The sequence below is a fragment of the Hemiscyllium ocellatum genome, chromosome 3 (genome assembly GCF_020745735.1).
Source record: "Hemiscyllium ocellatum isolate sHemOce1 chromosome 3, sHemOce1.pat.X.cur, whole genome shotgun sequence".
Lineage (NCBI taxonomy): Eukaryota > Metazoa > Chordata > Chondrichthyes > Orectolobiformes > Hemiscylliidae > Hemiscyllium > Hemiscyllium ocellatum.
Genome location: NC_083403.1, coordinates 91,509,317 through 91,536,413, shown reverse-complemented (window position 1 = coordinate 91,536,413; position 27,097 = coordinate 91,509,317). Strand labels below are relative to the sequence as shown.

General features: G+C 43.7%; 1 long non-coding RNA gene across 3 annotated transcripts in view; it reads right to left on the bottom strand.

Moving 5' to 3' along the window:
* LOC132833515 (uncharacterized) overlaps positions 1 to 27,097 on the bottom strand; it is an 87,920-nt gene that overhangs the window by 33,875 nt on the left and 26,948 nt on the right. For all 3 annotated transcript variants that reach the window (XR_009647094.1, XR_009647092.1, XR_009647093.1), the window contains exon 2: positions 15,864 to 15,929. This is a non-coding gene — a long non-coding RNA (uncharacterized LOC132833515). The remainder of the gene's footprint in view (positions 1 to 15,863; positions 15,930 to 27,097) is intronic.

The window sequence follows — 27,097 nt, the reverse complement described above, 5'->3', positions numbered from 1 at the left end:
GAGCAGGAGAATCAACGTTTCGGGCACAAACACGCCAATCACCATGACATCAATTGCATCACACTGATCACTATGACATTTAAAGCTTTGGTACTGTGCTTCACACTGATCATGGAACACCAATTGTTCACACTGATTATTGTGGCACTGAGGCATGGCACCTATTGCTGTGACCAGTGGAACACCACAAGGATCAGTGCTGGGTCCACTACTTTTCATGATTTATATGAATGATTTGGATGTGAGCATAAGTGGTACAGTTCGTAAATTTGCTGATGACACCAAAATTGGAGGTGTAGTGGACAGCGAAGGTGATCTCAGATTACAGCGGGATTTTGATCAGATGGGCAATGGGCTGAGAAATGGCAGATGAAGTTTCATTTAGACAAATGTGAGGTGCTGCATTTCAGGAAAGCAAATCTTAGCAGGATTTATACACTTAATGATAAGGTCCTAGAGAATGTTGCTGAACAAAGAGACCTTTTAGCACAGATTCCTGGCTCCTTGAAAGGGAGTCACAAGTAGATAGGATAGTGAAGAAGGCATTTGGTATGCTTTTCTTCATTGGTCAGAGTATGGAGTACAGGAATTGGAAGGTCATGTTGCGGCTGTACAAGACATGGATTAGGCTACTGTTGGAATATTGTGTGCAATTCTGGTCTCCTTCCTACCGGAAAGATGTTGTGAAACTTGAAAGGATTCAGAAAAGATTTACAAGGATGTTGCCAGGGTTGGAGGATTTGAGCTATAGGGAGAGGTTGAAGAGGCTAGGGCTGTTTTCCCTGGAGCCTAGGAGGCTGAGGGGTGACCTTACAGAGATTTATAAAATCATGAGGGGGTATGGATAGGATAAATAGATAAAGTCTTTTCCCTGGGGCCAGGGAGTCCCGAACTGGAGGGCATAGGTTTAGGGTGAGAGGGGAAAGATATAAAAGAGATCTAAGGGGCAATTTTTTCACGCAGGAAGGTCATGCATGACTGGAATGAGCTGCCAGAGGAAGTGGTGGAGGCCAGTACAATTGCAACTTTTAAAAGGCATCTGGATGGGTATATGAATAGGAAGGGTTTGGAGGGATATGGGCTAGATGCTGGCAGTTGGGACATCTGGTTGGCATGAACGAGTTGGACCAAAGGGTTTGTTTCCATGCTGTACATCTCTATGACTCTATTGATCACAATAGCATTGATTAACAAGGCACAAATTTGCTTCACACATCACCTTGGCACCAATTAATCCACATTATCACCATGGCACCATTGTTACAAACTAATCACAATGGCACGAATTGCTTTACAATGGTCACACTGGTCATCAATCATCATGACAGCTTTGGTCACCAAGCACTGATCACTGATCTTTACTCAGAGTAGTAAGGGTATGGAATGCTTTGCCTGCAACGTTAGTAGATTTGCCAACTTTAAGTACATTTAAGTCGTCATTGGACAAGCATATGGACATACATGGAATAGTATGGGTTAGATGGGCTTCAGATTGTTGCACTGACCTGTCATACCATCGAGGGCCAAAGGGCCTGTACTGCGCTGTAAAGATCGATCACCTTGGCACCAAATTTTTCACAGTGATCATTATGGGACTGATCACCAAGGCACAAATTGCTTCACACTGATCTCCATGAGACCATTGGATTCATGCTGATCATAATGGTACTGGATCAGTATAACATTGAAAACTTCAGAACAATGTCTTGACACTGATCACCAAAGCACTGATCACCTTAGCAGCAATTTCTTCATGCTAATCACTACAGCACCAAGTGCTTCACATTGATCACCTGGGAAATACTGGTTGTACTGATTTCCAAGGTACTAAGTTAAAAATCACACAACACCAGGTTATAGTCCAACAGGTTTAATTGGAAGCACACTAGCTTTCGGAGCGACGCTCCTTCATCAGGTGATTGTCTGATGAATCACTCCGAAAGCTAGTGTGCTTCCAATTAAACCTGTTGGACTATAACCTGGTGTTATGTGATTTTTAACTTTGTACACCCCAGTCCAACACCGGCATCTCCAAATCATTCCAAGGTACTGGTCACCTTGGCCCCTATTGTTTCCCGCTGATCATTTTGGCATCAATCACCTGAGCAGCAATTGTTTCACACTGATCACCAAGGCATTGTAAACTACAGCACTGAAAATCTTGACACCAACTGCTTCACTCTTACCACTAAAGGCACTGATCACATGGAACGTAAAAGCTCGATTCCAATTGCTTCATATCGATCACCGCAGCACTGATCACGAAAGCACTGAACATCCTTGGCACCAATTACTGCATATTGGTGACCACTTTTATGATCACTTGTGGCACTGTAAACCATCTGACATATAGCATCACATTGATCACCAAAATATTGATTACTTTATCACCAATTGCTTCACAGTGATCATTGTGGCACTGACCAATATGACACCAATTGTTCACATTGATCACCATGGCAACAGCTGCTTAGCATTGATTATAACACATCTTACCAATTGCTCCACACTTTACACCTTAGCACCAAATGCTTCACATTATCACCATGGCACCATTTGGCTTCATGCTGATCATAATGGTACTGCTCAGTATGACACAGACCCTTGGCAACTATCCCCTCACACTAATCACCAAAAACAGTGATCACCTTAGTACCAATCACTTCACACTAATCATCATGTCATGAATTGCTTTACATTGACCAGTTGGCAATCTCAGCACTGATAGCATCACCTTGATCACCATGGCAAAGTTCCCCAAGGAAAAAACTCCTTTTTACTGATTGCAAAGGCACTGATCATCTTAGCACCAAGGCACTGAAAATCTTTGCACCAATTACTTCACATTGGTCATGTGGGTAAATTGTGTGAAACAATCATGCCAAATCACTGATCACCTTGGCAACAATTGATTCACACTGATTTCTATGGCATCAATCACCTGAGCAGCAATTGCTTCACACTCATCACCAAGGCACTGAATACCTTGGCATAATTGCTTCACACTGATCCCAATAGAATGGAAACCCTTGGCACCAACTGCTTTGCACTGATCACCTTGGCACTGATCATAATGACACTAAAAACCATACACCAATCGCTTCATACTGGTCTGCATGGTATCCAACACCTCAGCACTGATAAACTTCACCCTGATCTCATGTCAATGATCTCCATAGAAAGATTTGCTTCCATGGTCAGCTTGGCACCAATTACTTCACACTGAACTCCATGGCATCAAACACCTGAGCAGCAATTGCTTCATACCCATCACCATGACAATGATCACCACGACCCTGAGAAGCTGGCACCAATTACTTCACATTGATCACCTGAGCACCTAATAGTAATGAATACCTTGGCACAAATTGCTTCAGAATGATTACAATTGTATCGAGCACAATAACATTGAAAAACATGCACCAATTGCTTCACCGTGATCTGCATGGCATCCATCACCTCAGCACTGATCACTTTATGCTGATCACCCTGCAAAGCAATAATGCTCAGGCCATCAATCTGAAATAAATGATACCAAGCTTTTCAGTGCCATGGTGATGGCTTTGAAACAATTGCTGCTCAGGTGTTTGATACCATGGAGATCAGTGCAAAGCAATTAGTGTTAAGGTGATCAGTGCCTTAGCTATCAGTATGAAACAATTTTTTCCAAGGAGATCATTGCCATGGTGGTCAGTGTGAAGGTATCAGTGCTGGCATGATGGATGCCACTGCAGATCACTATGAATTGCTTCACATTGAATGCTGAAACACTGATCATTATGACAACAATTACTTCACACTTGTTCACAATGACACAGAAAACATTGGCATGCATTGCTCCACACTGATCACCGAGGCACTGAAGCCTTGGTACCAATTACTTAAACTGATCCTCCATCACGTCGATCAGCTTGGCACCCATTGCATCACACTGATCACCATGTTGTTAATTGCAACATGCTAAGCACTATGGCACTGAAGGTTTTGATACCATTGGTTGACATTGGGTATCAAGCACTGATCATGTTGGCACTAAATGCTTCACAGTGTTCAGTATAGAACTATGGCATAAATAGTTTCACACTGATCACCACGGCTTCATACTAATCAGCAATGCACCATTTATGACAAACCGATCACTGTGTAACAATTGCTTAAAATTGATCATTATACTGATCAGCATGGCACCAATTGTTTGACATTCTTCATCTTGGCATCAAATGCTTCACACTGATCTTTGTAGCACTGATTACCATGGCAACTGTTTCACAGTGTTGCCTAGACACCATTGCCTTCATGCTGATCATCAAGGCACTGAGCACTATGACATTGAAAATGGTCACACCAATCTTTTCACACTGATTACCATGTCAGCAACTGCTTCACATAGATCACCTGGATACTAGTTGTATCGCAATTATTACGTAAGCATGATCAGTTTGACACTAATTGGTTCACATCGAATGCTATAGAAATTAATCAGCTAAGCAGCAATTGCTTCACACCATCACTATGGCACTGAAATTCTTGTCAGCAATTGCTTCATATTGATCACCTGGATATCAATTGCTTACAAAGAATGCCAAGGCTCTGATCACTTTGGCACCAGTGGTTTAATACTAGTTCCTATGGCACCAATCAGTAGCCATTGCTTTACACAGATCACCAAGGCACGAAAACCTTGGCACCAATTATTTCACACTGTTTTCTATGGCATCCATCACCTGAGCAGCAATTCCTTCACATTTATCACCATGGAAATAATCACCATGACATTGAATAACTTGGCAGCGATTGCTTCACACTGATCCCAATGGCAATTAATTTCTTGGTACCAATTTCTTCACACTGATCACCAATGAACTGATCATTGTTGCACTGATCAACATGCCACCAATTATGTCACACTGATCTTCACAGAACCAATTGTTTTACACTGAACAACATGGCATCAATTGCTTCACATTGAACACTAACACTGATCATTATGACAACAATTACTTCACACTGATCACAGTGGCACTGAAAATTTTGGTACCAAATGCATGACATTCGTCATCAATCATGATTACATTGGCAATAAATGCTTCACAGTGATCATTGTGGAACTGATTACCAAGGCAAAATAGCATCACATTGATTTTTTTTATTTCAAAAATATACTTTATTCATAAAATATTTTGATGATCTGTACAATTGGTCATGCCATACATACGTAAGCATTCCATTTCTTGGCATACAAAGACAGAGTAATCCTTCATATATACAGGTCTGTATGATTACTATCCACATATTTAGCAGGGGGTTCAGCAGAGCCCCCTTACTGCATCAGACCCCTGTGCTTAGGCAGGCAGACGTTACACAGTGGTCTTTCCCCACCGCGCCTTGGCAGCAGCTGCGCCAAGCTTCAGCGCATCCCTCAACACGTAGTCCTGGACCTTGGAATGTGCCAGTCTGCAACACTCAGTCAGGGTCAACTTCTTCAGCTGGAAGATCAACAGGTTTTGGACCGCCCAGAGAGGCTTCCTTCACCGAGTTGATGATCCTCCAGGCACAGTTGATGTTCGTCTCTGTGTGCGTCCTGCTTCACGGAGCTGCTCAGGACGAACCTCAACAAACACCACTGCTTCACACTGATCACTAAGTCATTGAAAATAATAGCATCATTTGCTTCACACTGATCAATGTCATCAAATCAGCTTGGCAACAATTGTCTGAAACTGATTAGCATGGCATCAACTGCTGCATACTGATCACTATGCAAGAGAAGCCCTTTGTACCAATACTGCACACTGATCACCAATGGCATTCATTGCTTGACGTTGATCAACTCAGCACTAATTACTTCACACTGACCATCATAGCATAAATTGTTTCACACTGATCACTGTGGCACTGTCACTATGGCAACAATTCCTTCACAGTGATCACAAAAGTACTGAAAACCACAACACCAATTGTTTCACACTGATGACCATGGCACTGATCACCATGGCAACAAGTGCTTCACACTGATCATTGTGGCACTGATTACCATGGCACTAACTGTTTGACATTATTACAATGGCACTATTGGCTTCATGCTGATCACAATGGCACCGATCATTAAGACGCTGAAGACCTTACCAACAATTGCTTCATACTAATCGCCACAGCATTGATCACCTGAACAACAATTAGTTCACATTTGTGGGCGGCACGGTGGCACAGTGGTTAGCACTGCTGCCTCACAGCGCCAGAGACCCGGGTTCAATTCCCGCCTCAGGCAACTGACTGTGTGGAGTTTGCACGTTCTCCCCTGTCTGCGTGGGTTTCCTCCGGGTGCTCCAGTTTCCTCCCACAGTCCAAAGATGTGCAGGTCAGGTGAATTGGCCATGCTAAATTGCCCGTAGTGATAGGTAAGGAGTAAATGTAGGGGTATGGGTGGGTTGCGCTTCGGCAGGTCGGTGCGGACTTGTTGGGCCGAAGGGCCTGTTTCCACACTGTAAGTAATCTAATTAATCAACATGATGCCATTTGCTTCATACTGATCACCATGGCACCAAATGCTTCACATTATCACTATGGCACAATTGGCTTCATGTTGAACACAACTGCTTCACACTGATTGCGATAGCATTGATCACATGAGCAGCAACTGGTTCATGCTTATCAACATTTGTTTCACACTGGTCACTATGACACTGAGCACCATGGTGCAAACTGTTTCACATTGATCAACATGGCACCAATTATTTCACACTGATCAATATGTCACTAAAACAAAACCATCCTGCTGCATACTGATCACCAGCACCAAATGATTCTCACTGATCACCAAAGCCCTGAAAACTTGAGCAACAATTCGTCACACTGATCACCATCACACTGACCAGCTTTGCACTTGTTGTCTCACACCAAACACATTGGCACCAATTCCTGCGTACTGTTCACTCGGCCACTGAAAATCTGGGTGCCAATGCTTCACATGGTCACCAAAGCACTGATTACCTTAGCAGCAAATATTACACAGTGATCATTGAGGCATAGATCACCAAGGCATGAATTATTTCACATTAATCACCATGGCCCCAGTGGCTTCATACTTATTGGCAATGCACCAGTTACATCTAACCGATCGCCATGTGATTAATTGATATGTACTGATTACCACGGTATATATCACTTAGGCATCAATTGATTCACACCGATCAACTAGACACTGATCACTTCAGAACTGAAAGGCTTGGCACCAAATGATTCACACTGATCACTATTAAATGCATTGTCTGAGCTGTCACATTTTTTATATATAAAACCTTAAGTTATCTCGAGAATGTGACTTAGATGTTCAGGACAAACCGAAACCTGCAACCTATTGAAAAAGATGAAATATTTAACATTAATCTAGGTTTGTTCAATATATCATTTCAATTGTATGACACTGTAATCTTTTTGCTATAAATTATGTCTTATGATCCTGCTCCACAGCTACCTAAAGAAGGAGCAGTGCTCCAAAAGCTAGTACTTCAAAATTAACCTGTTGGATTATAACCTGGTGTTGTGTGATTTTTAACTATTAAACTGATCAGCTTGGCACCAAATGGTTCACACTGATGACCAAGGCACTGGAATCCATGGCACCAATTGCTTTACACTGATCACCAAGGCAATGATCACAATGGCACTGAAAGCTTTGGTCGACACTTGTCACTAAACATTGATCACCTCAGCACCAAATGCTTCACAGTGATCATTGTGGCACTGAGCACCAAGATACAAATAGCTTCACACTGATCACTTAAGGCACTAATGTTTTCATCCTGATCAGCAATGCATCAATTAATACAAACCAACACCATGGCACCAATTCTTGATCACTGTGGCAATGGTCATCATGGCACCAAATACTTCACTCGATGACCAAGGCATTGCAAACAATGGGACAAACTGGTCAAACTGATCATAGTCACATCGATAAGCTTGGTGCAAGTTGCTTTGCACCGATCACCATGAAGTCAATTGCATCACACTGATCACCAAGGAACTGAAAACCTTGGTCCAGTTGGTCACACTGATCACCACGGCACCAATGGCTTCACACTGGTCAGCAATGTACCAATCAGTACAAACCAATAGCCATGGCACCAATTGTTCACACTGATCACTGTAGCACTGATGAACATGACATCAATTGTTTCACACTAATCTTTATGACATCAACCAGCTGAGCAACAATTGCTTCACACTCATCACCATGGCACGGAAAACATTGGTACCAAATGCTGCACACTGATCGATCACCATGGTGTTGATCACTATAGCACCAAATGCTCCATACTGATCACCAAGGCATTAAAAACTTTGGCACCAATTCATCACACTGGTCACTGTGACACCAATTACCTCATACCAACACCATGATTACACCAACATCAATTGCTACATACCAATCACTGTAGCACTGAAAGCTTTGGTACCAATGTTTCACACTGATCACTAAAGCACTGATTGCCTTAGCATCAAATGCTTCACAGCAATTATAATGGAACTGATCACCAAGGCTAATTAGGCTACCATGCCGAAACTTTGCAAGAACAAATCCATTGACTGGTTTGTGGAAATCAGTCTGCTTGGCATTAAAGCAAAGGGAGACCTGCGTATTAATGAGCAACATTCCCCAGTAGTCACCAAGGCATCCACTGTCAATCGCAGTATATCCAAGCCAATGAGAGTAAACAGCCTTCTCCCAGTTTTTCCAATTGTCATAACTGAGTGTGTAGGATGTTTACACAATCTGCAACTCAGATTTCTGGCTGTGTTAGTGGATGAATAACTGAGAATTCAGGAGTACAGTCCTATCAATTCTATCAGAAAGTGATATTTCAAAGAAAATTACTTCAATATCCAATTTATAGTTTTGCTGCATATCTCATTAACAAGTGCTAACCATTCTATTGTTCATCAAGGCCACAACAGTTTACTGCTTGAAGACCCAAACCCACCTCAACACCCTGACTCTAAGGTCACCTTTCCCTGTCTCTGCTTCGTATTGGCAACGAATCAATGCAGAATTTGGATGCTAGCCTTCAGTGATTCATGGATAAGACATCCCAAATCCTGTTCTCTACCTTTCTGCAGTCTTTCTCCATTCTTCCTATCAAGGTTCACAGCTCACATCCTCCCCATTACCTTCCATCTGCCAAGTTTTTGCAATTAATTTAATCCCTCAGCAGGTCATTTGTGTCATTCTCACCATATGTCTTCCCTTTTTTTTTGTCACCTGCAAACTTGGCTACAAGTACATGCACTTTCCTCATCCATGTCATTAATAATGTAAGAAACTGTGGCCCAGCATTCATCCCTTTGGTACTCCACTAGTTACTGGCTGCCATCCTAAAATTGCCTCCTTTATCCCATTTCACAGATGATGATAATTTCATGTAGACTAACTTTCAAGTTCAGGTTTACCAGCTGCTGTGGTGGGATTTGAACCCATGTTAGATTAGATTAGATTACTTACAGTGTGGAAACCTTCGGCCCAACAAGTCCACACCGACCCACCGAAGCGCAACCCACCCATACCCCTACATTTACCCCTTATCTAACACTACGGGCAATTTAGCATGGCCAATTTACCTGACCCGCACATCTTTGGACTGTGGGAGGAAACCGGAGCACTTGGGAGGAAACCCACGCAGACACGGGGAGAACGTGCAAACTCCACACAGTCGACAGAGGTGGGAATTGAACCCGGCTCTCTGGCGCTGTGAGGCAGCAGTGCTAACCACTGTGCTGCCCCATGGTGCATTTGCCTGGGCTTCTGGATTATTAGTCCAGTAGTCTTATCATTATGCCACCAACTTCCATTGCCCATTTGTCACTGCATAAACTTCATGAATAGTTATTTTAAATGACAGCATCACAGTTGTGGGAAGTGCTCTTTGGCACTCAACTCCTGACTCCCAAAAGCCTGTCCTCTGTCTACAAGACACAAGTCAGGAATATGATGGAATACTCCACAATTACCTGGATGAGCACAATTCAAACAACACTCAAGAAGCTTGACACCATCCAGCAGAAAGCAGTCCACTTTTATGGCATAACATAACATTTGTCTCCCTTCACCAGCGGCGCTCAGTAAGCGGTCATGTGTACAGTCTACGCGTTGCACTGCAGAAACTCCACAAGGCTCATAAGATAGTATCTTCCATATTGACATTCACTTCCATTTTGAAGGACAAGGGCAGCAGATGTATAGGAACACTACCACCTGTAAGAGTCCCCCACACCAGGTGCAATTCTATCTTGGAAATAAATCATTATTCCTTCAGTGTCGCCAGGTCAAAATCCTGGAACCTCCTTGTAGTAACATTGTTAGTCTACCTGGACTGCAGTCTGCACACTGATCGATCACCATGGTGTTGATCACTATAGCACCAAATGCTCCATACTGATCACCAAGGCATTAAAAACTTTGGCACCAATTCAAGAAGGCTGCCCACCACCACCATGTCAAGGTAGGACAATAAATGCTGGTGAAGCCAACAACTCCCAAATCCCATGAATACATAAAATAATCCTTTCCTTGGTCTCATGCAAAATTCACAAACATTCAGTATCTGGTAGATCAGAGCCAATTTCCAGACAGCTAATTTGCATGGATAGCTATGAGCAAAATGGTCATTTAATCTATTTCAGTACTATTCTCTAAAGGATACAGATTGACCAGGACACCAAGGAAATTTCCCATGCTCTTCTCCAAAACAACACATTTTGATCTTTAATCTGAAAGTAAAAACAATGACTGCAGATGCTGGAAACCAGATTCTGGTTCAGTGGTGCTGGAAGAACACAGCAGTTCAGGCAGCATCCAAGGAGCAGTGAAATCGACGTTTCGGGCAAAAGCCCTTCATCACCAGGCTGGGCTTTATTTGACAGTGATGAGGTTGGTACCTGTGACTTTCTGACCCAATTGCGAGAGCTCCAAACTGGGTTAAATGGGTGATTTCCTGACTTTTCAGCTGCACACCTCAATGGGTGCTAACTTTGTCCCAACCTTCATTCCCCTACGGTCTCGGATAGAACATAGAACATAGAAAGATACAGCGCAGTACAGGCCCTTCGGCCCTCGATGTTGCGCCGACCGAATCCTACCTAATCTACACTAGCCCAATAACTTCCAAATGCCTATCCAATGCCCGCTTAAATGACCATAAAGAAGGAGAGTTCACCACTGCTACTGGCAGGGCATTCCATGAACTCACAACCCGCTGTGTAAAGAATCTACCCCTAACATCTGTCCTATACCTACCACCCCTTAATTTAAAGCTGTGTCCCCTAGTAACACCTGACTCCATTAGCGGTAAAAGGTTCTCAGTGTCGACCCTATCTAAACCCCTAATCATCTTATACACCTCTATCAAATCTCCCCTAAACCTTCTCTTCTCCAATGAGAACAGCCCCAAGTGCCTCAGCCTTTCCTCATAAGATTTTCCTACCATTCCAGGCAACATCCTGGTAAACCACCTCTGCACTCGTTCCAATGCCTCCACATCCTTCCTATAATATGGCGACCAAAACTGCACACAATACTCCAGATGAGGCCGCACCAGAGTCTTATACAGTTGCAACATGACCTCAGGACTCAGGAACTCAATTCCTCTACCAATAAAGCCCAGTACACCATATGCCTTCCTCACAGCACTATTTACCTGGGTGGCAACTTTCAGAGATCTGTGTACATGGACACCAAGGTCCCTCTGCTCATCTACACTACCAAGTAGCCTACCATTAGCCCAGTAATCCATCTTCTTGTTACTCCTACCAAAGTGAATGACTTCACACTTAGCTACATTGAATTCCATTTGCCACATTTCTGCCCAGCTCTGCAACTTATCTATATCCCGCTGTAACCTACCACTTCCTTCCTCACTATCCACAACTCCACCGACTTTTGTGTCATCCGCAAACTTGCTTACCCAGCTTTCAAGCCCTTCCTCTAGATCATTTATAAAGATAACAAAAAGCAATGGTCCCAAAACAGATCCTTGTGGTACACCGCTAGTAACTGCACTCCAAGATGAACATAGTCCATCAACTACTACCCTCTGTCTCCTTCCAGCCAGCCAATTCCTAATCCAAACCTCTAATGTATCCTCAATGCCATACCTCCGTAGTTTTAGCATTAGCCTACCATGGGGAACCTTATCGAATGCCTTACTAAAATCCATATACACCACATCTACTGCTTTACCCTCGTCCACTTCCTTAGTCACCTTCTCAAAGGATTAATGAGTTCAACACGTGGCGAGACAGCGAATCAGTGACCATGCCTAACTCCGCCCCCACGCCAATCTCCATCCCCGCCACCACGCCTAACCCCACCCCCACTCCCAGCTCCAGCCACACAGCAGGTCCTAGCTCCCAGCCCTGCCGTGTTTTCACCATCCCTCCAGACCTCCCCTTCTCTGAGGATGAAAGATCAGTCCTCAGCAGAGGCCTCACCTTCATTCCCCTAAGCTCTTGGATTAACGAGTTCAACATGTGGCTAGACATCGAACAATGTTTCCGCCGCCTTCGCCTCCGCGCCTACTTCTTCAACCAGGATTCCCGCCCATCCACCTGAACGCCCCGTGCTGGCCTCTTACCCGCCCTCCATCTCTTCATAGCCAACTGCCGCCGTGACATTAACCGCCTCAACCTCTCCACCCCTCTCACCCACTCCAACCTCTCACCCTCAGAACGAGCAGCCCTCCACTCCCTCCGCTCCAATCCCAACCTCACCATCAAACTGGCAGACAAGAGGGGCACGGTAGTAGTTTGGCGCACCGACCTTTACACCTCTGAGGCTAAACGTCAGCTCGCGGACACCTCCTCCTACTGCCCCTTGACCATGACCACACCTCCCACCACCAAACCATCATCTCCCAGACCATCCATAACCTCATCACCTCAGGGGATCTCCCATCCACTGCCTCCAACCTCATAATCCCACAACCCTGCACTGCCCATTTCTACCTCCTGCCCAAAATCCACAAACCTGACTGCCCCGGCCGACCCATTGTCTCAGCCTGCTCCTGCCCCACCGAACTCATCTCTGCATACCTCGACACGGTCCTGCTAGATCTTTCCATTTCTATCTCGGGCGACCAAATCAACATGGACATTTACTACAAACCGACTGACTCCCACAGCTACCTAGACTACACCTCCTCCCACCCTGCCTCCTGTAAAAACGCCATCCCATATTCCCAATTCCTTCGTCTCCATGGCATCTGCTCCCAGGAGGACCAGTTCCAATACCGTACAGCCCAGATGGCCGCCTCCTTCAAGGACTGCAGTTTCCCCCCAGACGTGATCGACAAAGCCCTCCACCACATCTCCTCCGCCCTTGAGCCCCGCCCCTCCAACCACCATCAAGACAGAACCCCACTGGTTCTCACCTACCAACCCACCAACCTCCATATACAGCGTATCATCCGCCATCATTTCCACCACCTCCAAAAGGACCCCATCACCAGGGATATATTTCCCTCCCCTCCCCTATCAGTGTTCCGAAAAGACCACTCCCTCCGTGATTCCCTCGTCAGGTCCACACCCCCCAACCAACCCAACCTCCACTCCTGGCACCTTCCCCTGCAACCGCAAGAAATGCAAAACTTGCGCCCACACCTCCTCCCTTACTTCTCTCCAAGGCCCCAAGGGATCCTTCCATATCTGCCACAAATTCACCTGCACCTCCACACACATCATCTATTGCATCCGCTGCACCCGATGTGGCCTCTTCTATATTGGGGACACAGGCCGCCTACTTGCGGAACGTTTCAGAGAACACCTCTGGGACACCCGGACCACCCAACCCAACCACCCCGTGGCTCAACACTTAAACTCCCCCTCCCACTCCACCAAGGACATGCAGGTCCTTAGACTCCTCCATCGCCAGACCATAACAACACGACGGTTGGAGGAAGAGCGCCTCATCTTCCGCCTAGGAACCCTCCAACCACAAGGGATGAACTCAGATTTCTCCAGTTTCCTCATTTCCCCTTCCCCCACCTTGTCTCAGTCAAATCCCTCGAACTCAGCACTGCCTTCCTAACCTGCAATCTTCTTCCTGACCTCTCTGCCCCTACCCCACTCCGGCCTATCACCCTCACCTTGACCTCCTTCCACCTGTCGCATCTCCAACGCCCTCCCCCAAGTCCCTCCTCCCTACCTTTTATCTTAGCCTGCTGGACACACTTTCCTCATTCCTGAAGAAGGGCATATGCCCGACACGTCGAATCTCCTGCTCCTTGGATGCTGCCTGACCTGCTGCGCTCTTCCAGCAACACATTTTCACCTCTGATCTCCAGCATCTGCAGACCTCACTTTCTCCTCACCAAAGGAGTAGGAAGCCAGGGTTGAACAGCAGTTTATCATTCTTTCCAGAGCCAAGCACTTTTGAGACAGGGAACCCAGCCTGCTTACAGCTAGAGGGAAGATGTGTTGCTGATGATGGGTGTGGGGGCATAATTAAACCTCATAACAAGTAACTTACGTCCCTTAGTAAGCTCAACAACTATTTTATACTCATGTACATGATTAATCACACATGTCTACTATCCCATGCCCTACACTAAACATTCTACTCAGCTCCAGGTCAAGCTTCTAATACTTTAAGTTAGAGCTTTGAACTATTCTGTGGGGATACAAACACAAGCTGTAACCATCCCTGTGAAGTGCATGACCACTTTGTACTGTTCTTATGCTTTCTTTTTCTGACCATCTAGAATTCCATTAAATAAAGCGACATTGTTTTAACCTGAATGAAGAAAAGGTTTAGAATGCAGAACTTGTTTCTTGTTTCTTGTTTCTATCTATCTTGAGACGACAGAGAAAGGGAATCAGAGGAGAGCAACACAACATGAAAATATTAAATAGATTTCCCTTGTGGGATCTCCATTGACTGCAATGGTATTTAAATCAGAAGCAATGACAAAGGTTTCATTGTAAAGACCATTTTTTTATATATCAAGCTGGCCACTGTAAAGCCTTGCTTATATGTTGTATGGATAAGGTTAGACTTTCAAAACAAAATCTTGATACCCCGAAGCTATCTCCCACTGACTACCCTCACAATTTTACTGTTGTGATCACCTGCTCTGCAGGACCCTGCTCTTTTTGAATAAACTGTAATAAATTGGTATAAAGTAACTTCAATAGACCATTACCCTATTGGAAGGAAATACCCTGCATAATTGCTTAAGCGAACAGAAATTTGGAGAAGATACACATTTGGTGTTTACACAGCAGTCACATTGCTCATGCAATAGTCTTACCTGCTTCTAATACAATGAAAAAATATCTAAAGAGATAGCCCGTATTAAAGGGCAGCACAGTGTTCAGTGGTTAGTACTGCTGCCTCACAGCGCCAGGGATTTGGATTTGGATTTGATTCCAGCCTTGGGTGACTGTCTGTGGAGTTTGCACATTCTCCGTGTCTGCGTGGGTTTCCTCTGGGTGTTCCGGTTTTGTCCCACATTCCAAAAGATGTGCAGGTCATGTGAATTGGCCATGCTAAATTGCCCGTAGTGTTAAGTGCATTAGTCAGGGGCAAATGCGTGAAATAAGTTTTGGTGGGTTACTCTCCAGAGGATCAGTGTGGACTTGTTGGGCTGAAGGGCCTGTTTCCACACTGTAGGGAATCTAATCTAATCTAATGTAGGCATAATTCTCAGCTAATCTCTCTTCAAGCACTTCTTACAGTACAGTTTAATATCAGAGAGTTCTAATATACTGACCAGCTTATAAAAAGCATTAACACTCGGCATCAAACTAATTTTTTGCAACATTAATTTGAGCTTATTTTGAAAGACAGAACACCATTTTTAAAAATGTACCTGCAATTATTAAATTTGTGGGGCTCCACAGCAGCTGACAACAAGGAAGCTTCTTTCAAGTACGACCTAAGAAATGTGGAAAAAGAAAAATGTTAGGAGAATGGCACTGAGTCCTAATGCTCATTTGGAGAGCCAGAGCAGATATAAATGGGCCAAATGGCCTCCTTATGCACTGTAACAATGCTGTGAAGGCGGGATCATACATGGCTTGTTGGGGAACTTGCAGGTGATGCGGTTTCCATGCATCTGCTATCCTTGTGATAATGGTTTTGGAAAGTATTGTCTAAGAAACACTGAGGAGTTGTTCAGTGCAACTTGTAAACCAGTGGTGGGGGGTTCAGAGTTAGTCAAGATGATGAATGGGATGTCATCAAGCGGGCTGCATTTTTTCTACGTCATTGATTTTCTCAAGTTTTGTTGAAGCCACACACATCTAGTAAGTGAAGAGCATTGTATCAACTCAAGTATGAGTCTAAATAGAATGAGCAAGGTGCTCAATTTCCAGAGGCTTTTTGCAGTCTAACTCTCACCCAACTAACTTACTCTTCCACACTCCTAGCCAATTGTCAGAGACTCCAATTTCTTATATTGCCCCAGAAAAACATGTAGGAGAAACTAAGGACTGCAAATGCTGGAGATCAAAGTTGAAAAGTGTGGCAATGGAAAAGCACAGCAGGTCAAGTAACATCCAAGGAGGAGAGTCAACTTTTCGCACATAAAGCCCTTCATCAGGAATGTTGGGATCGGTGGGTGGGGGGGGGAGAGGTGTTGGATTGAAAGGAAACTGAACCCTTTTAATGATTGGAAGAAAACATCAGGTTTCATTAAAATCACAATGAGGCAAATTTGGATAATTTGAAACTCCAGATGGGGTGAGGTTGTTCGCCACAACTCCCTAGCAGAGCAGGAAATCCAACAGAATGACTCCTGTGATAAGCCAAACTTACACCTCAAAATGCAGGTTAGCCCACTTCATGGATCTTGTCATGCAATTATGCCAGTCAACCACACTGGAGCACAGAAACACAGTCAAGCCATCTTTTGACAATTGAGATCTCCCTCTCTAACTGGATGTTCCTACTCCACAATTCCTGGGGAGGCTGAAAAGTCCTACCAGATGTAGAAATGGCCATAATAACTCTGTAATTTTGTACTGCAGATTGGAAGCAAGGAAAACCGGTTAAACAATGCTGATGAGATGACGGACTCACCTGAAGACTGCATGAGGGGGTATCTCACACAAACCTATAAAATTCAAACAAGTAAATGCAGGAAGGATATTCCCAATGGTTAAAACCAAGGGTCACAGTCTAAGGATATGGCATTGGCCATTTAGGAGACATGAGAAGAAATTTCTTCATCCAGAAAGTGGTGAGCCTAAAGAATTCTGCCATAGAAAAAGTGATGCGGAGGTGTCTGTGTTGGATTGGGGTGGACAAAGTTAAAAAAAAACATACCAAACAGGTTATAGTCCCCATTTTAAGTGATTAAAGACTTAACAGCAATCTAGATTTGTTCAAAGCATTGCATCAGTTGTATGAACCTTTAACCTTGAACGATAAATTCTGTGTCCTATGATCCTGCCCCACTAGCTATCTGATGATGAAGGAGCTTGTGCTTCCAATCAAACCTGTCAGACATAAGAAGTGGTTGAGGCCAAAATATTGATTATGTTGAATGGTAGAACAGGCACAAAGGGCTGAATGGGCTGCTCCTGATCCTATTTGACAAGTTTCTATGAGAAGCAGAAAAAGGTTACAAAGTTGCACCAGATTCTCTGAAAATATTTTTCAATGCTTTGCATTTTACACAATCAGGCTAATATAGGGTGTGAACAGATTGATTTTTTAAAAAAGACATTTTCACATGCTTACTCCATCACTGAGAGTTGGACATTTAGAGTCATAGAACCATAGAGATGTACAGCACAGAAACAGACTCTTCGGTCCAACTCAGCCATGCCGACCAGATTTCCTAAGCTAATCGAGTCCCATTTATCATCACTTGGCCTATATCCCTCCAAACCCTTTCTATTAATGTACCCATTCAGATGCCTTTTAAGTGATGCAATTGTACCAGCCTCCACCACTTCCTCTGGCAATTCATTCCATACATGCACCACCCTCTGCGTAAAAAAGTTGGCCCCTTCGGACGTTTTATTATACCTTTTCCCTCTCACCCTAAACCTATGTCTTCTACGACTATCATCTGATGAAGGAACGGCACTCCAAAAGCTAGTGTGCTTCCAATTAAACCTGTTGGCGTTTGATTTTTAATTTTGTACACTCCAATCCAACACCGGCATCTCCAAATCATGTCTTCTAGTTCTGGACCACCCCACCCCAGGGAAAAGACTGTCTATTTGTCCTACCCATGCCCCTCATGACTTTATAAAACCTCTATAAGGTCACCCCTCATCCTCCATTGCTCCAGGGAAAACAGCCCCAGCCGATTCAACCTCTCCCGATAGCTCAAATCCTCCAACCCTGGCATCATCCTTGTAAATCTTTTCTGAACCCTTTCAAGTTTCACAACATCCTTCTGATAGGAAGGAGACCAGAATTGCACACAATATTCCAAAAGTGGCCTAATCAATGTCCTATACAGCCACAACATAACCTCCCAACTCCTGTACTCAATACTCTGACCAATAAAGGAAAGCATACCAAACACCTCCTTCACTATCCTATCTACCTGCGACTCCACTTTCAAAGGAACTATGAACCTGCACTCCAAGGTGTCTTTGTTCAGCAGCACTCCCCAGGACCTCACAATTAAATGTATAAGTCCTACTCTGGTTTACCTTTCCAAAAGACAGCACCTCACATTTATCTAAGTTAGATTCCATCTGCCACTCCTCAGCCCATTGGCTCATCTGATTAAGATCCCATTGTACTCTGAGGTACCCTCCTTTGTTGTCCACTACACTGCAATTTTGGTGTCATCTGCAAACTTACTAATTATACCTCCCATGTTCACATCCAAGTCATTTATATAAATGACAAAATGTAGTGGACCCGGCACTGATCCATGTAGCACACCACTGGTCACAGGCCTCCAGTCTGAAAGGCAACCCTCCACCACCACCCTCTGTCTCCTACCTTTGAGCCAGTTCTGTTTCCAAATGGCTAATTCTCCCTGTAACCCATAAGGTCCAGCCTTCCTAACCAATCTACAACGAGGAACCTTGTCGAATGCCTTACTGAAGTCCACACTGATCACATCCACCACTCTGCCCTCATCAATACTTTTTGTTACATTTTCAAAAAACTCAATCAAGTTTGAGCAACATGATTTCCCCCACACAAAGCCATGTTGACTATCATTAATCAGTTCTGGCCTTTCAAAATACCTGTAAATCCTGTTCCTTAGGATTCCCTCCAACAACCTGCCCACCACCAATGGTTATAGTTCCCTGGCTTTTCTTACCACCTTTCTTAAACTGGCACCATAGTAGCCAACCTCCAGTCTTCGAGCACCTCACCTGTGACTATCAATGATTCAAATATCTCAGTAAGGGGCCCAGCAATCACTTCCCTAGCTGCCTACAGAGTTCCAGGGTACACCTGATCAGGTCCTGGGGATGTATCCCCCTTTATGCATTTTAAGATATCCAGCACCTCCTCCTTTATAATATGGACATTTTTCATGATGTTACTATCTATTTCTCCACATTCTGCATCTTCCTTGTCCTTCTCCACAGTAAACATTGATGTAATATACTCATTTAGTATCTCCCTCATGTCCTGCGGTTCCACACATTGGCTGCCTTGCTGATCTTTGAGGGGCCTTATTCTCTCCCTAGTTAAGCTTCACTTAACATACATTTGTATATGGCTCCCCTGTAATTTGATGTCTGTCAATTTCACTGCAATTTGAAACACTCACATCATTATGCTTATATTATATCAAGTGGCTTCAGTCAGCATTTTAACTTCTGATACAGCTGCATTTGAGCTACATAAATGGTTATATGAAATGTGTGAAAATAATTTGAAAATTATGAATGTGTCTTGTATTGTTATTTAATACTGTATTAATTTGATTAAAGTTAATTTTGAAATAGAACAGAGTACAAATCCCTACTTTCAAGTGTTTCAGCCTTAGGTCAATCTGCTAGAGAACATCTAAAAACTCATCTAATAACTATAATGTTTTCAGACTGTGCTTTTCTTTTGAAATTGTTTCTCTCTCTTTAACATCAGTGCATTTCAATTCTTCCAAATTTTTGTCTGTGTCTTCTGTGTCCTTTAAATTAATATGACTGATCTTTTTAACCTTAGTATATTATGACAGCAAGGTTGTATCTTCTTTCATATTTTTCAGCATAACATGCTGGGCATTCCACTTGATACGTGATACCATAACTAATAATATTGCTCCAGCCTCCCTTCTTCAGTCAGCAATATCTGTTTCATACTGATCCAACTTTCCTTTAAAATTGTCTCAGTTACAAGTGTGACAATAACATTCTATGCGCCAAAAGAAGCTTCAAAGAAATATGTTTGACCTAATCTCACTCTCGTAATGGCAAAGTGCAGAATATTTCAACAGTCTGAGACTTGCAAGATGATATAAATGAGCCGAACAGTGGCAAATAGAATTTAATCCTGAAAGGTGTGGGATGATACATTTTAGAAGGACTATCAAGGCAAGAGAGTACTTGTTGAATGGTAGGACCCTCAGAAGTACCGAGGATCAGAGGGTCTTGGGGTGCTTTGAAGGCAGCAAGACAGGCAGATTAAGTGATTAAGAAAGTGTGTAAGATACTTGCCATAATAGTAAAAGCATAACAAGAGCAAGGAGATTATAATGGAGCTATATACAACATTAGTTAGCTCACAGATGGAGTATTGTGTGCAATTCAGGTTGCAACATGATTGAAAAACTGTGATTGTGATGCAGAGGGTGTCAAAGAGATTCACTAGAATGTTGCCTACATTGGAGCAATTCAGCTATGAAGACAGCTTAGAGAGATTGCAGCTGTTTTCCTCAGAGAAGGATGAGAGGAACATGACTGAGTACAAAATTATGAAGGACAGGCAAGGCAAATCAGGAGAAACATATCCCCTTAGTAGAGGGGTCAATAACCAGGGGGCAAAATTTTAAGGTAAAGGGTGGAAAGTTTGGAGGGGATTTGAGTGGGAATGAAGCAGGCACCTTCTTAACATTCAACAACTATTTAGTTTAGCATTTGAAATGCCAAAGGATACAAAGCTACAGATCAAGTGCTGGGAAATGAGCCTACAGTTAATAGGAGCTTGATGACCAGCAGGGCTGCCACAGGCCAAAGGGCCTCTCTCTGTGCTGAAAAACTCAATAAATCTACAGTTCAGTCAGCTCATTGATCCATTAATTGTTTCAACAGTAAGATTTGATTTCGATAGCACCTTTCACAATATCTGCAAACCCTAATGAGCTTTACAAGACATAATTTCTGAAGTGTACTCACTGTTGTAATACAGGAAACTCACTCGCCAATTAAGGCATATAGTAAGTTCCCACAATTGGCATTAAGATACTGGCAAGATGATCTGTTTTTAAATACTTGATTGAGGAATGAATATTGGCCAGGAAACCTGGGAGACACCTGCAACACTAACAACAAAATAGGACTGGAACATCAACCTGGACTATATACTTTGAGATGGGTCAGGAACACACAACTTCCTGACACATAGAGGAGAGTTAGCTGTTGGATGTTGGCAGGGATCTTTTATTGCAACAGAGGTCACTATTTCCATGGTAAATGCACAAAGAATAGACTATTTTTAAAAAAGTGACCACAGTTAGAGAAACAAACAACACAACACAGGAACAGCCTTTGGCCCTCCAAGCCTGCAGCCACACACTTTGTCCTTCCATACTAAAACTGTTTCCACTTACAGGATGCATATCCTTCTATACCCTTCCTACTCGTGCATTCATCCAGGTGCTTTTCGAATGTAGATAATGTTAATAATTGCCTGTGCCACAGCCATTTCTCCCTCTGCGAATCTAACTGTGAACGAATTATGATCAGAAACAGCAGCCTATATATTGTCATCCAGCGTAGATATAGCCTGAGAGTTTATGGGTGTTTGCAGCTGACTGTGGCTATGTTAACCTAATTGCATTCACCTGTTCACTTCAAATATTGACTTGGAATGAAAATCAGTATGGTACATCAACAGGCAGAGCAAATATCAGGATGGTACTTAGATAGGCAGTAGTGAAAATTGGTACATTACCTGGACATGCCATTGTGAAAATGAGTGTGCTATAAATCTGGGATTCGGTGTCTATTTTTCATAAAGAATGGTCCTGTTGATTCAAAATATCTGGTTAGGAACCATTGGGGTTAATTTTGAAGGCCATTGAACACTTTAATTTTACTGTGTTGTGAATACAGGGATAGGGAGTCTGATTTGATTTAGCTATCCATCTCCATATGCTAACAGAATGCTGAAAAAAAACTGCCATCTGGTGAGAAGAGTTATATCATCATCATCATGACCATCTGTGCTGGACTGGTCATGAATAGTGGAACCAAGCTGGAAGGCTTCAGTTCGGGAGAAGACATCATTACCCTCAACCAGCATTCCCCAAAAGCCACAATACCTCCATTCACAACAATGTAATGGAGAGCAAGAGTTTACAAATGAATGGAGATTCAGGAAGGATATGTGAAGGGGAGTCTTAAGAGCTGAACCACAGTCAGCAATGGCAGCACTAAGTTGGACAAGAAGGAAATTTGGAGGGGGATCCCTCAATTGGAATGCAAGAATGGAAGATCAGTCAGGGAGCTTACTCTTGAATCCTCTCCATCACAACTACCTCATGTGGGAACGAGTTCCATGTTCTCACCACTTTCTAGACAAAGAGAGTTTTGCATTGAGCAACTGTTCTTCAGAGTGAGCTGAAACCATCAAGAAAATTCCTGCTCTTTCTACTGCCAGTCTTGAAAGAGCTATGGACCACCCATGGTAGAATGCCTGGTTGTCTTCAGCATCAACTTGCAGGTATTCCAGCAGCCTAACTTGCGGTTTTATCCAGGAATGGTGATCTTGGTCCATCTTCTGTGGCGGTCTTCTTTGGCAAAAGCTTCCAGCTCAGTATTCCAACAGCCTGGCATGGCAGTCTGGTCCCAACAAGGTGTTCTCATCTGGAATGATGGTCTCATCCTAGCTGCATCTTCCAAGTATTCCATCATTTTTGAATCAGCTTTCCCCAAACCCAAGAGCTGTGACTGAACTGATGAACTTTGTCTTAATTTTCATTTTTTTCATTATTTATGACTTCTGTCATTAATATAGGCACCACGGTAAGGTGACGTATAAAACTTTCCACAGTATTTTCATGTAGCCGTACACATGACAATAATTTTTTATTTCTATTGTCTCTTTCTGGCTCTGAAAATGATACACAACCTAAACCCCTGGAGCCATGAGGCAACTCTAACATAGGTTCTTTTATATAATTGTACATTTCATTTATAGCTGCAAATCTATTTATTGCTGACATTACCATTCCTAAAGTGTGGTGGAAACTCTGCCAAGGTTCCAGTTTGGGAGCAGCACCATGGGCAGCACTGTAGCACAGTGGTTAGCATTTGCCTCACAGCGCCAGATATTACTTACAGTGTGGGTTCAATTCCCGACTCAGGCGACTGACTGCGTGGAGTTTGCACATTCTCCCTGTGACTGTGTGGGTTTCCTCCGGGTACTCCGGTTTCCTCCCACAGTCCAAAAATGTGCAGGTTAGGTGAATTGGCCATGCTAAATTGCCCGTAGTGTTAAGTGAAGGGATAAACGTAGGGGAATGGGTCTGGGTGGGTTGCACGTATGGCAGGTCAGTGTGGACTTGTTGGACCAAAGGGCCTGTTTCCACACTGAAAGTAATCTAATCTAATCTAAGCTCTAGTGATAGTGGTCCAGGATTAATATATGGACTTATCTGGGAGATTTCAGTTTGCCAGAAATCCGAAATCAAGAACCAATTCTCTAAAGCCAAGTTTGCACATTTCAATGTTGAAGGCCAATTCATTTAACATAGAACATAACAGCGCAGTACAGACCCTTTTGGCCCTTAATGTTGCACCGACCTGTGGAAAACTGAAAAACATTTATCCTATACTATTCCATTTTCATCCATATAGGCAAAAGTGAGGACTGCAGATGCTGGAAACCACAGTTTAGATCAGAGTGGTGCTGGAAAAGCACAGGTCAGGCAGCATCCGAGGAGCAGGAAAATCAACGTTTCGGCCAAAAGCCCTTCATCAGGAATAGAGGCAAGGAGCCTCCAGGGTGGAGAAAGAAGGGGGGGAAAAAGAAGGTAGCAAAGAGTACAATAGGTGAGTGGGGGTAGGGATGGAGGTGATAGGTCAGGGGGGAGGGTGGAGCAGATAGGTGGGAAGGAAGATTGGCAAGTAGGACAGGTCATGAGGACAGTGCTGAGCTGGAAGGTTGGAACTGGGGTAAGGTGAAGGGAGGGGAAATGAGGAATCGGGTGAAGTCCACATTGAGGCCCTGGGGTTGAAGTGTTCAGAAGCGGAAGATGACGCATTCTTCCTCCAGGCGTCGGGTGGTGAGACAGTGGCGGAGTCGGCTACAGTCCTGGACGTGCATGTCCTCAGCAGAGTAGGAGCGGGAGTTGAAGTATTGGGCCACGGGGCAGTGGGGTTGATTGGTGCGGGTGTCCCCGAGATGTTCCCTGAAGTGCTCTGCAAGGAGGCGTCCAGTCTCCCCAATGTAGAGGAGACCACATCAGGAGCAACGGATATGATAAATGACATTGGTGGATGCGCAGGTGAAACTTTAATGGATGTGGACCATATAGGATCAGTTGGTCAAGGAGGCAGGCATAAAGAAAGCAAATGTGGCTGTGGTAGCTAGTCTGTTTCAGTACATGGTTGAAGAGCTTCAGGGCAGAGGAGAGGACCTGAGGGTTGCAGTGAGAGAGACAGACTCACTGAGAATCTTGTGGAGAGGGGAGGAGAACTTCTTCAAGGTAGGCATCCTTGCAAGAGGATTTTCACTAAGGTTAAAATCAACTAGGCAAAAGTGTAGACTGCAGATGCTGGAAATCAGAGTTTAGATCAGAGTGGTGCTGGAAAAGCACAGCAGGTCAGGCAGCCTCCGAGGAACAGGAAAATCGAAGTTTCGGGCAGAAGCCCTTTATGAAGTATAGAGGCAGGAAGCCTCCAGGGTGGAGAGATAAATGGGGTTGTGGGGCTGGGGAGAACGTATCAAAGAGTACAATAGGTGAATGGGGATTGGGATGGAGGTGATTGGTCAGAGGGGAGGGTGGAGCAGATGGTGGGAAGGGAGATTGGCAGGTAGAACAGGTCATGAGGACAGTGCTGAGCTGGAAGGTTGGCATTTATCTCTCCATCCTGAGCCTTCCTGCCTCTATTCCTGATGAAGGAAGTTTGCCTGAAACATCAATTTTCCTGCATTTTCATCCATGTGTCTATCCAATGACCATTTAAATATCCTGAAAGTTGGCGAGGCAGTAATAGACTCACCTTGGCTCTACTACTCTCAAAAAAAGAAACTACCTCTGACTTCTGTCCAATATTTATTGCCCCTCAATGTAAAGCTATGTCCCCTCGTGCTCACCATCATCATCCGAGGAAAAAGGCTCTCACTGTCCACCCTATCTAATTCTCTGATTATCTTATATGTATCTATTAAGTCACCTCTCAATCTTCTTCTCTCCAACGAAACCAGCCTCAAGTCCCTCAGCCTTTCCTCATAAGACCTTTCCATTACAGGCAACATCCTCGTAAATCTCCTCTGAACCCTCTCCAAAGATTCCATATCCTTCCAATAATGCAGTGACTAGAACTGTATGTAATACTCCAAGTGCAGCAGCACCAGAGTATTGTACAGCTGTATCATGACCTTATGGCTTCGAAATTCAATCTTTCTACCAATAAAAGCTATGCATTCTTTACTATCAACAAGGACAGTGATCTATGTACATAAACACAGAGATCTCTCTGCTCATCTACACTACCAAGAATTTTACCATTAGCACAGTACTCTTTATTCCTGTGGCTCCTTCCAAAATAAATCACTTCACACTTTTCTGCATGAAACTCCATTTTCCACCTCTCAGCCCAGCTCTGCAGCTTACCTATGTCGCTCTGCAACCTGCAACATCCTTCGGCACTATCCACAAGTCCACCAACCTTAGTGTCATCTGCAAACTTACTAACTCATCCTTCTATGCCCTCATCCAGGTCATTTATAAAAATGGCAAATAGTAATGGCCCCAAAACAGATCTTTGTACTACAACACTAGTAACTGATCGGCAGGATGAACATTTCCCATCAACCATCATCCTCTATTTCTTTCAGCTAACCAACTTCTGATCCAAATACCCTCAATCTCATAACTCCTTATTTTGTGCAATAGCCTACCATGGGGAACAATTTAGTTTGTTTTCTTGAATGCAACAAAAAACTCATTTTCAAGCCATGGAAATAAGATTTGGAAAAATCAAGAAACAGAAACTTCTGTTTGCCTCTTGAAGTGCTGACTAGCACGAGGGGACATACTTTAAATTGAGGGGTGATAGATATAGGACAGATGTCAGAGGTAAAGTTCTTTACTCAGAGAGTTTTTGGGGCATGGAATGCACTGCCTGCAATGGTAGTGGACTTGCCAATTCTTTGGGATGGAGCAGAAGGAGCTGAGAGATTTAGGTAGGAGAGTTCAGAGTTTGGCAGCTGGGCCCAGTCAGCATGCCAAGTGAGAAATCTTTGCTGACCACAGGTACCCAGTCTCTACCACATTCACCATGTCCAGAAAGCTCTCAGTTTCGTTCACACTCTCAGAAACGTCAGTTTAGGATCTCGCCAGCCTCAGGCCAATAGTACTCTGGTGGATTACACTTTCCAAATGGTGAGATTATTTCCTGATTGTTATGTTATGTCTCATAGGAGAAAGTGAGGACTACACTTGCTGGAGATCAGAGCTGAAAAATGTGTTGCTGGAAAAGCGCAGCAAGTCAGGCAGCATCCAAGGAGCAGGAGAGTCGATGTTTCAGGCATAAGGGCTTATGCTCAAAACATCGATTCTCCTGCTCCTTGTATGCTGCCTGACCTGCTGTGCTTTTCCAGCAACATATTTTTCAGCTCATGTTATGTCTCATGTTCAGTTTGTCAGTAGTCAGTTCTGATATAATGTGATGTTCTGTTCTCGTGAGATCTCATGTTATAAGAAAATCATGCAATAATTGCAATATT